Below are 11,384 nucleotides of genomic sequence, written 5' to 3'. Positions count from 1 at the left end.
AAAGGAGAAGCTCCACCAGAGCAGTTCTTCTGGGGTGAACCAAACCTGCCTGGTTTTCAGATTAATCAGTGACAGGGTTATGGTTATCTCTTGAATTTGACAGGTGCTAATTGATGTTTTAACACCTGTCAAATTAAGAGATCACTGTGTCACTGCTTAATTTGATAACCAAGCAGGTTTGGTTCACCCCAGAAGAACTGCTCTGGCGGGCTCCCTCTTTAAATGGTTGCCATCATAATTTGTCATAATGTTAATTCCATTTGATGCAAGGAGCACCGGGTAAGCTAAAATATTGCATATTGCAATTTCCTCATTGATTGACCTCAAATGACCCTAAATCATCCACCCAGCTGAACGCCAAAGTTTTTTGCCGCAACATTGATGATAACATCTAACCAAAAGTGAGTTTTATTCTGGTTGACATGATTCATTTTAACACAATTTGAACTTTTTGTCTCGCTACGGTGGTCATTCCCATCAACTTTCATGAACCTGCAAGTGCAACAATCTATGGCAATTTGACCCCGGATGACCCCAAAATAACCTTGACATTTTTTGTCTTTCTACACGGTGGTCGTTTCCACCAACTTTCATGAACCTGCAACAGTCTATAGCGATTTGACCCTGGATGACCACAAATGACCTTGACATTATATGCCTTTCTGTGTCTTTCCTTGGCTTTTTTGTGTCTTTTCCTGCCTTTGTGTGTCATTCTATGTCTTTCCCTGGCTTTTTATGTCTTTATGTGTCTTTCCCTAGCTTTTTGTGTCTTTCTATGTCTTCCCCTGGCTTTTTGTGTCAAGCCAGGGAAAGGTACAACAAGACATAGAATGACATAAAGAGCCAGGGAAAGACATAAAATGGCACAAAAAGCTAGGGAAGACCCAGAATGACACAAAATGTCAGAGAAAGACATAGAATGATATATATATATAAAAAGCCAGGGAATGGCACAGAAAGACATAGAATGACACAAAAAGCCAGGGAAAGAAATACAGAAAAACATAGAATGACACGAAAATACATAGCATGACACAAAAAGCCAGTAGAAAGACACAGCATGACATAGAATGACATAAAAAGCCAGAGAAAGACATAAAATGACACAAAAAGCCAGGGAAAGACATAGAATGACACAAGCCATGGAAAGACATAGCCTTACATTAAAAGACATATAATGACACAAAAAGCCAGGGAAAGACATAGAAAGACATAGAATGACACAAAAAGCCATAGAAAGACATATCATGACATAGAATGACATAAAAAGCCAGGGAAAAATACAGAAAGACATAGAATGACACGAAAACATACATGTAGCATGACATAAAAAGACAAAGTATGACATAAAAGGCCATAGAAAGACATATAATGACATTAAAAGCCAGAGAAAGACAGAATGACACAAAAAGCCAGGAAAAGATACAGAAACACACAGAATGGCACAAAAAGCCATAGAAAGACAGCACGACATAAAAAGCCATAGAAAGACATAAAAAGCCACAGAAAGACACACAAAGTCAGGAAAAGACATAGAAAGACATAGAATGATACACAAATATGAAAGACATAGAATAACATAAAAAGCAAAGCCAGGGAAAGAAATACAGAAAGACATTGAATGACACGAAAAGCCATAGAAAGATATAGCATGACACAAAAAGCCATAGAACGACACAGCATGACACAGAAAGACATAGAATGACATAAAAGGCCAGAGAAAGATACAGAAAGACATAGAATGACACAAAAACCCAGGGAAAGGCATAGAATGACACAAAAGCTATAGCATGACATAAAAAGACATAGAATGACATACAAAACCATAGAATGACATAAAAAGCCAGGGAAAATACAGAAAGACATAGAATGACACAAAAACAAAGAGCCTAATAAAAGACATACATGTAGCATGACATATTTAGACAGAATGATATTAATAAAAAAAAACATAGAAAGACATAGAATAACATAAAAAGCCAGGGAAAGACACATCATGACATAAAAAGCCAGAGAAAGACATAGAATGACACAAAAAGCCAGGAAAAGACACAGAAACACATAGAATGGCACAAAAAGTCACAGAAAGACAGCATGACATAAAAAGCCATAGAAAGACATAAAAAGCCACAGAAAGACACACAAAGCCAGGAAAAGACATAGGATGATACAAAAAGCCATAGAAAGACATAGAATGACATAAAAAGCCATAGAAAGACATAGCATGACATAAAAATCCATAGAAAGACATTGAATTACATAAAAAGCCAGAGAAAGACACAGAATGACACAAAAAGCCAGAGAAAGACATAGAAGGACACAAAAAGCCATAGAAAGACATAACATGACATAAAAAGCCAGGGAAAGGCAAAGGATGGCATAAAAAGCCATAGAAAGGCACAGAAAGACATAAAAAGCCAGAAAAAGACAAAGAATGACATTAAAAGGCATAGAAAGACAGCATGACATAAAAAGCCATAGAATGACATAAAAAGCCAGAGAGAGACTCTGAAAGACACTGTCTATGATAGAACTTACACAAAAAGCCAGGAAAAGACACATAAAGACACAAATGGACAGGGAAAGCCACAAAAAGACAGAATGACACAAAAAGCAATAGAAAGACACAGCATGACATAAAAAACCATAGAAAGACAAAGAATGACATAAAAAGGCCGCGTAGAAATGACATAACAAGACACAGGAAGACATTTATAAGTATACCATAAAGCGTTATAACATGAATAATTATAAAACATGAATATTGCTCATATTAATCTTTTAACCTCATTAAAATACTTGTTTTTTATCTTTCCACTCCTCATTACAATACTTGGGACTTCTATATGATACATCTACCCTTTAAATGTTTGCTTTGGTCCTACCATGCACGTAAGTGTTTGAGAATCATACGTCACATATACAACTGGCGTACATAATAGACTACACCACTGGCCACGTTCGGTTGCACTTAGCTCGAGATACTCTAGCTAAAATACAGGTTTATATTTACTATCTTACATTATCTTGCTGTATTTCAGCTAGAGCTCCAAACGACAAGCTTCCGGTTTTTTGGAGAACAATACTGTTACGTAAGATGAAGAAGAAACCCGCCTCGGAGCCCACCCTACTCATTATTTCATTGTACTTATTGCAATTTGCCTCCACACATTACGTAATCAACACAAAGCTTTTGTGAGGATTAATGAGTGGATAAGAAATTGACAGTGGAGGATACGAAGGACACGCCGATTGTTAGTTGTCAATCATGAATTGCTGCAACGTATTAATATTTTACTGCATGGCATTCCCCAAACACCAAGACAAATTATGCCGTATTTTTCCAAAGATCATCTCATATGAAGTTCGCTGAATGCGATCTGTACTTTTGTAACATTCCGATCGCTTTTGATCACCTATTATCGGCGAATTTGCTTGAAAACACGTGAGTTCATGTTGTGTAAACATAATTAGCATAGACACAAATGAAATTACGATGCAATACAATGCAATTTGAATGCGCAGCAGATCTATAGAAATAACTTTGCCCGGGTTTGTGCAGAATTAGACCCTGTCTGGTTGCACTCGATGGCTGGCTGCTTTGGACCTACCATGCATGTAGTGTGTGAGAATCATACGCCAAATATACAACTGGCGTACATAATAGACCACAACACATGTAAGTTGCACTCGATGGCTGGCTGCTTTGGACCTACCATGCATGAAGTGTGTGAGAATCATACGTCAAATAATAGATAGCGTACATAATATACCACACCACGCGTCCACCCATCCCAAACGCACAGCGCATGCGCGGACCGGGAACTTTAAAAAAACCAGGAAATACAACTTCGGACGTAAACAATGCCGAAATCAAAATGACAACACTCACAAAACACAGCCTTTTATTATCATCAGAAGTACAATCGGATAAAACCAATAATATATTCATGAAAAGTGAAAACAAAATTATATATATGCCAAATGATTTGGCTTCATTTGCTCAAATAAAGATAAAATCAACAGTTTTCTGCACTAGATTCACGCCGAAAAATGTGACAAAATTTCGCTCCAAATTTCGTGCGAAATTGCCCCACAAACTGCTCTATTGTGGCCTCAATTTTTTATTTTAAAATCTGAAAATTAAAAATAAGCTTTAATAAGGGGTTTTATTTCAACCATAACGTGAAACGCAGGACTGGATAACTAAAAGTAATGTTACGGAGCAAAAAATGACAGCAGGGTCATTTCAGAGCAAGGCGGGTTCACACACGTACACAGGGAGCTACGGCTATCACCATGGTCACATGACGCCACAAAAAAAAATAATTTGGAGAGAACCTGTCGTCATATGATGGACTTCCTGTTCCTGTTGTATGCTGGATTGGATCAGGGGAACAACCAAAGGATTTGGCTGAAGGATCTTCTATTAAATAAGGTATTTGTTCACATCATAGCCATAATCGCATTGTTTAATTTTCTGTAGGCCCTATCTTGCAGCACATGCTGTAGTGCAACTGTGTCCAATGTCATGAAATATTTAAGCTTACCAACCATTGTGTTGATGACGTCACTGTCAGCTGAACTGTGTGAGGGTACTATAGTGGGAATTCCAATTGAATGAACGCAGCTTTCAATAGCGTGACGAATTTTTGCGTACACTGCGCGATGTACGCCAGCGTGTGCAACTGTGCGTGAGTAACGCGGAAGTGAATCAACCATACCAACCCACTCGTGATTGGTTAGCATTGTATCCAAGTTCGTATGCGTTCACGTTGTAGTTTCAAATACGCGATATACGATCGCGGTTGGATCGAGTGCAGCTGTTGAAAGCTACGTTCATTCAATTGGAATTCCTACTATAGGGTGTTGTTAGCAAGTATACGGTACTGATTTAGAGCGCCTATATTAAAATGCTGAAGACAATAAATACACATGTTTACATTAAATTGCTCCAACCCCTTACGATTAATTACTCATACAGTAGAAATTTCAATTGAATGAACACTGCCTGACATTGCGTACACTGCATGATGTACTCCAGAGAATGCGACTGTGACTGCGTAGCTGTAGGCAAATTATGCGGAAGTGAACCCAACCATGCCAACCACCGAATTGTATTTTCGATAATGCCAACTCACTTGTTATTGCATGGTTAGTATTTTAAAATTTATTGTGTCCAAGGTTGTATGTTCGCAATGTTGTATTTGTAGTTTGAAATACGCAATATACGATCGCAGTTGGATCGCGTAAAGCTGTTGAAAGGCAGAAAGAAAGCTGTGTTCATTAAATTGAAATTTGTACTGGAGGACTACTAGTTTCTACTACTCGAAAGTTAATTTTTTATTACTTCCGTGGTCCAAGCTGTGAGCCAAGCGTAGACGAGCATACACACAGAAGAAATAAACAATCACGCTGATTGGCGGATCAACGCACTTGACAACAAGCCGGTTGACCCATTGGTCGTCAGCGCGGCACGTAGTAGGCGACATTGTCACTTCTACGCGATCGCAATTCACCAGCGCGTACCTGGACCATGAAAGTACGGTACGGTAATTAAAAAAATAACTTTAGTACTGACAAAGCTGTTCATTAACATGAAATAGAGTGCATTTACGTGTTTGCGCTGCTATAGCATACAAGAAAATTACCCTTGAACTACATACCGGTATATATGTATTAAGCTCTACAGCAGGGGTTCTCAATTAGAAATGTTCAAGGGCCATTGACGGGCAAAACATACTTCAAAGTTGCTTGCTTGAGGGCCAAATGCACTTGAATTTCTTATGTTTTCCTTTATATTTTAGACCAATTCAAGGGCCAAACACAATTGGCTGGTGGGCCGGATTTGGCCCGCGGGCCGCCTATTGAGAACCCCTGCTCTACAGGTTTAGGTTTAGCCGGTGCGATTTGAACCTGCCATAATAACATTCAATATGGCGTAACGTTGCTCTCAACTTGAGACAAGTACAAAGATACGCAAAAGTGTGTCTCATCTCAAGTTGAGATTAAACACATGAGCATTTTCGCAGTGGCAGTTTTGAATCATGCACGCCTAACTTATTCGTGTGAGATACCATAGTACATGCGAACCCTGAAGGGAGTTTTGTTTTTATGCTGGTAACACCTCCATGTATGTATGCACAGATGGCACTCTATTTGAAACAACACACAGGTGACATAATGTTTGGTTGCATACCTTTTTTGCAGATTTGAAGACATTGTCCTATTTGTATTTTCTGCCTGTTACCTAGCTGAGACAGAAATGGCCTACGGGTAAGTGCTAGTTACAATATGTGACCCCTCGGCACAACTGAGCCCTGAAGTCGCCAATCATCATTTTTGAGATATTCAACCAAAATATTTTGCTTGAAATTAGCTTTAAAATGATGTATATCATGTCTATAGTACTTGACATTTAAGTAGTGAAAATAAATAAACGGTCAATAAATCCTTTGTTTCCTATTGTTTATTGTTAAGTTCGATGGAGCATATCTCAATAGTGGCACTGGCAACAACCGGGCTCAGTTGTGCCGAGGGGTCACATATTGCAGTTACACATTGAATACTCACAAATCCAATTTTCGAATCCCAAATGAAAAAATTGGAAATAAGCCTTTTTAGTGGATATCTGTTGAACCATACCATGTTAATAGAGAATGCCAGAATCACAAAATGCCCCTTTAAAGCAAGATCATCTGATTTCACATTCACAGACACTTGTTAGAGGGGGTGATATATTTTAAAGAAAAATTTACATGAAGTTTTTTTTTTTTTCAGGGTCTAAATTATTTTCAGGGCCCCCCTTTTGGTCACGAAAAATGTAGGTAAACCCCTTTAGAAAATAGTGTAAACTCAGGCCAAAAAAAAAAGTTTGTTTGTCCATAGAGGCTTATGAAATAGTTGGGTCGGTAGGTCGGATTTTCTTTTTAAAAATTTTTTTTACACATATTGCACTTGAAACTGACAATTTGTCGACTGGTAAATAAGTCAAAACACACAGCACTTTACTGGTTTAACTCTTGAGATGGTTCTGCATGTTATACTGTTCATTTTCTTTACATTTTCTTTCTTTAAATTTATACTAACCAGTTTTACTAACACATTTAACACGGTCGTGACCAAGGTACACGGTCGGTCGGACGTGGACAAACAAACAATTTTTTTTTGGCCTCATGGTCTACAAGACAAATTAAGCCGATTTTAGGCCCCCCTTCAGAGGGATACAAAATTTGGTGTCAGTCGCCCTTTTCATCACCCCCCCCCCATTTACAAGTGTTTTGGCCCACACACCTCGAATATAGACCTCTCGACATCACTGTTTATCAACAAAGGCGAGGGACTCGTCTATCGATATGCTCGAACGAGCCGCTACACTGTTCAATGGCTTTCTTGTATTGTATGAAATGTGGCGGGCGATTTAAAATGCACATGCCCTTAGCAGACTACGATGCGTACACACACTGCAGGGCAAAAAACAATGTAAATTGTCTTAATGTGCACGCATACTGCCGGGCAATGACGTCATATGCCAAGTGGTCTATACATGTACCATATTCGACATAAGTGCCCTGTCAGTTACTTTTTGGGGGGGGGGGGCACTTATTAAAGTCATATTGTAATATTTCCATACAAAATAGATTAGTATTTCCTTTCCATAAAATGTCAGCTGGATCCCCGTTTAATTTTGAGCCGAACAACTGACGTAAAGCAAAGAAAATTGGCATTTACTACATGTACCATCACCGATGTCGCCAATGTGTATCACTCCGTCGGTCATACTACGGCACGGTCCTTTGATGTGTGTGTATGACTGTCCCGCACAACATGAATGTATTGTGTTATGAACAACGCATGCGTTTGACTAATATTTCCATAGTAATAATTAAACACGGGTTCCTGCGCTTTATTCAAAATCTCGGATTTCGTCAAAACTACAGCACCTTTAGTCTTGATGGGTGTGTTAGTTTAATAAAGTACATTTCCCCGGTACATTACAGTCATCAAAGTCATGTAAAAAACAGAATTTTGAAAAAGTATTGAGGGCGCCTTCCTCATCAAATGTTACAACATCATGGCTTTAAATTACGAAGAAAAAAACCTCAAAATGATAAGAATCCTGGAAAGATTTAAAAGACAATTTTATTCAGACATTTGGTAAATTATTTTGTTGTGGTTGGCACTCAGACAGTTGTCACAAGGAAAGTTTTATAGTGGGCGCTTATTAAGACTCGCAGAGGGGCGCTAAGTAGGTTGAAAGCACCTGTTAATAAGTCTCCTTCACAAATTCTTATTCTTAAATTTGTATTATATTTCCACAGAGACATCTATTTAACGAGTTTGGGGTCTTCCAGATGTCCAAGTTAAGTTTGAAGCTGCTTGAACTTGAAGACCATGTGTTGCCTCAAATCTGTGCACTATGAGCAGGTTCAGGGAGGAGATGAGAATGGAAATCAGAAATTAGAGTAAGCGACCCAGCCTGTTGCACTAATAACCAGTGGCGGCACCACGGGGGCAAATGCCCCTAGTCAGAACCCTTGCCCCTGTTTCCCCAGTAAAACCACAAATTACTGAAAAATACCACTTTTTGCAGCAATTATGCCCAAAGTTTGTTGATTTTGCCCCCCCCTGAAATTCCCTTTACCCCCTAACCCCAATGCCCCCCGAAAAAAATTCCTGGCGCCGCCACTGCTAATAACCGCTGCAACATTTGATGGCCATGGTGAGGAACAGTATGTCTTCCAGATATACAGGCTAAAATGCTGCACTGAAAGAAATGAAAAACTGAAAGGTGATATTCAACAGAAGAAGTTGTACCAAGATCGAGATCGATGCCATGTACATGTATAAAACTGTACAGAACTGTGACTCCAGATGCTATCTAAAAAATTGATATTTTTGACAGAAATTATGGTGCTACAATTATTCTAAGGGGTGGTGCAATAATTATGTGTACCCCTGGGGTGGTGAATTATAGGGGGGGGCAAAGATTTTTTGGCATGCCAAAAGGGTGAGCAAGCATTTTTGGCAGGTTGAAAGGGGGGGGGCCAAGCAAGCAATGGGCATAGATATTTTTGGCACCGTTTCTATATTACACACTAAAAAGGTGTAGGAAAACATTAGGAACATGTTCAAATAAGCAAAATTTCCTGCTCACTACGCTCGCATTAAATGATAAGACAATTTAAGGTTTTAAATTCAGGTTCCCCAAAATCTTAGTGTGTAAAGGTGGGGGCAAAGATTTTTTTGGCACATCAAAAGGGGGGGCAAAGATTTTTAGCCCGGCCAAAGGGGCGGGCATGCAATTTTTGGCAGCCCATTTTGAGAATTCACCACCCTGGGGTACACATAATTATTGTACAGCCCTTAAACAGCATTCAAATTCCATATTTAGTTTATACACTAGCTACATGTTGTAGGAGAGTCCGGACTCCAGATCATTGGGGTCATTTTGCTGAAGGTGATTGATGCCCATGCTCCAGATGTCAAGTTTTCACCTCCCTGGGTTACACTACATGGGGAACTCGCCATTATTGTATATGGATGGTGACATTGGGGGCCAAAATGTATGGGGGTTCCGACACATGAAAGTGGTACCGGTATGTGTGACGGTCAAGGATCCCATTTTCAGACTCTCCAGCAAGACTGGAAAAATTAAAAAATCCTGGAAGATGATTTAAATTGCGATTCCTCCAAATAATCCCGGGGATGGAGGAAATACCCCCCCCCCCCCAATATTTTGCCAGGGGGTGGTCCATACAATCACCCCCACCAATGTTGAGGCCTTTATGTGGGTTTCTGACCAAAGTAACCTTATATTTGGCCATTTTAGCCCCCAAAAGTGCAAATTTATTCCACTTTTTCACTATATTTCATCAGTTCAGCTTCAAAATGGCAATTTTTTCTCCATTACCTTATTCTGTCGCCAAAAAGTGCTGGATTCACCAGGGTCAGAAATTTGGCGAGAATCCATTCCCGCAAAGATTCTCGTCAACAAAATTGCAAGAATAATCTAAATGGATTCTTGTAAATATGTGATGCAATCAAGCAAAATTATTCGGATGTCGGAAATATTGATTTTGAGATATAATCAATAGCAGTATTCATCTTCCTTTGTATTTTATTGTTCTGAACAACACTAAAAATGGTCATATCTCTGGAACCATAAGTCTAATTATGATGGGGTTTCAGCAAAATAAAACCCTGAAAATGGCTCATATAATAAGATTGAAAACTGACTGGATTTTGACTTTGATAGCTTTTGATTGACATCAGACTCATTTTGCTTGATCACATCACATATTTCAATTTATCATACATTATATGGCAGAATCTATTGATTCTTGCAAAATTCCACTGGGAGAATCCAAATGGATTCTTGCACTTGGTTGCAAATTTCTGACCCTGATTCACTATACTTTTCCAACCCCATCCCCCCAATGTCAAAAAGAAATCTATGCAACTACAAATAATCTCATGTATTTGTTTGTTTAAGGACCTTAATTTCCCTTCAAATTTCCAATTTTCCTTTGAAGGAGTTTCACATTTCCCACATTGTTTTCGGGCATGCTCTCCATGCTCTTCAGACATCCAGTTTGGGACCATGCTCCCCAGATTGTTAGCTCTACTTTAATCATAGCTCATAGCCACAATTTGGAATTTCCTCAGTTCCACAACCTTTGTCCAATGTTAGTTCGCTAAACTGACTAGACCAAATCTCATCTGTTTGACAGTACTGAGTACATGTTCTAAAGTTGTGTGTACATGTATATTGACAATCAATTTATAATAGGCATGTTTACGTGAACATGTATTTAACTGGTTCAAAGATGCTGCAGTGCATTATGCCAGTTAATTATTAACTGGCATAATGCACTGCAGCATCTTTGAACCAGTTTTATGAACATTGCCCCAAAGTTATACCAAAATGCCTAATAATGTATCCCAAAGCTGCAGCACATGCCCTACCCACCTCTCAACTAAGTAACCCCTCCTTCCACTCCCCAGGTGCTGCACTGCAAGTCTCTCCCGGCAATTTGCAACCACATTTATTTTTCTTACTACTAGATGTCTACCTTTTGCTCTTCACACCTCCCACACCCACCCTCTGTGTCACTACACAACTTCTTGCAAATTCCACACCACTACTGGAGAAAATCCTAGATCCAACAGGGGGGCACTCAAGTTTCAGAGTGTACACATACGCCAGTTGCGTAGCGTGAGTCATCCTATTGGGGGCACCGACCATGATTGGGGAACCCGGGCCTGATGAGGGGGGGGGGGGTTGAAGAAGCAGTTTGGATGATGGTCCTGATGCAAAACACAAACTCTACAAAACACACCAAGGCTATACTAAAATGACCCCTAAACACACTACCTGAAAT

At 39.3% G+C, this 11,384-nt stretch overlaps 1 long non-coding RNA gene across 1 annotated transcript; it reads left to right on the top strand.

The window, feature by feature from the left end:
- The first annotated feature begins 4,187 nt into the window (after nt 1–4,187).
- Nucleotides 4,188–8,538, top strand: LOC140172235 (uncharacterized). Its single transcript, XR_011861714.1, has 3 exons — nt 4,188–4,438; nt 6,211–6,276; nt 8,322–8,538. It is a non-coding gene; the product is annotated as an uncharacterized lncRNA (long non-coding RNA).
- Nucleotides 8,539–11,384: the final 2,846 nt, after the last annotated feature.

This window comes from Amphiura filiformis, chromosome 15 (genome assembly GCF_039555335.1).
Source record: "Amphiura filiformis chromosome 15, Afil_fr2py, whole genome shotgun sequence".
Lineage (NCBI taxonomy): Eukaryota > Metazoa > Echinodermata > Ophiuroidea > Amphilepidida > Amphiuridae > Amphiura > Amphiura filiformis.
The sequence above is the reverse complement of the archived record's forward strand: the minus strand, read 5'-3'. Positions and strand labels throughout refer to the sequence as shown.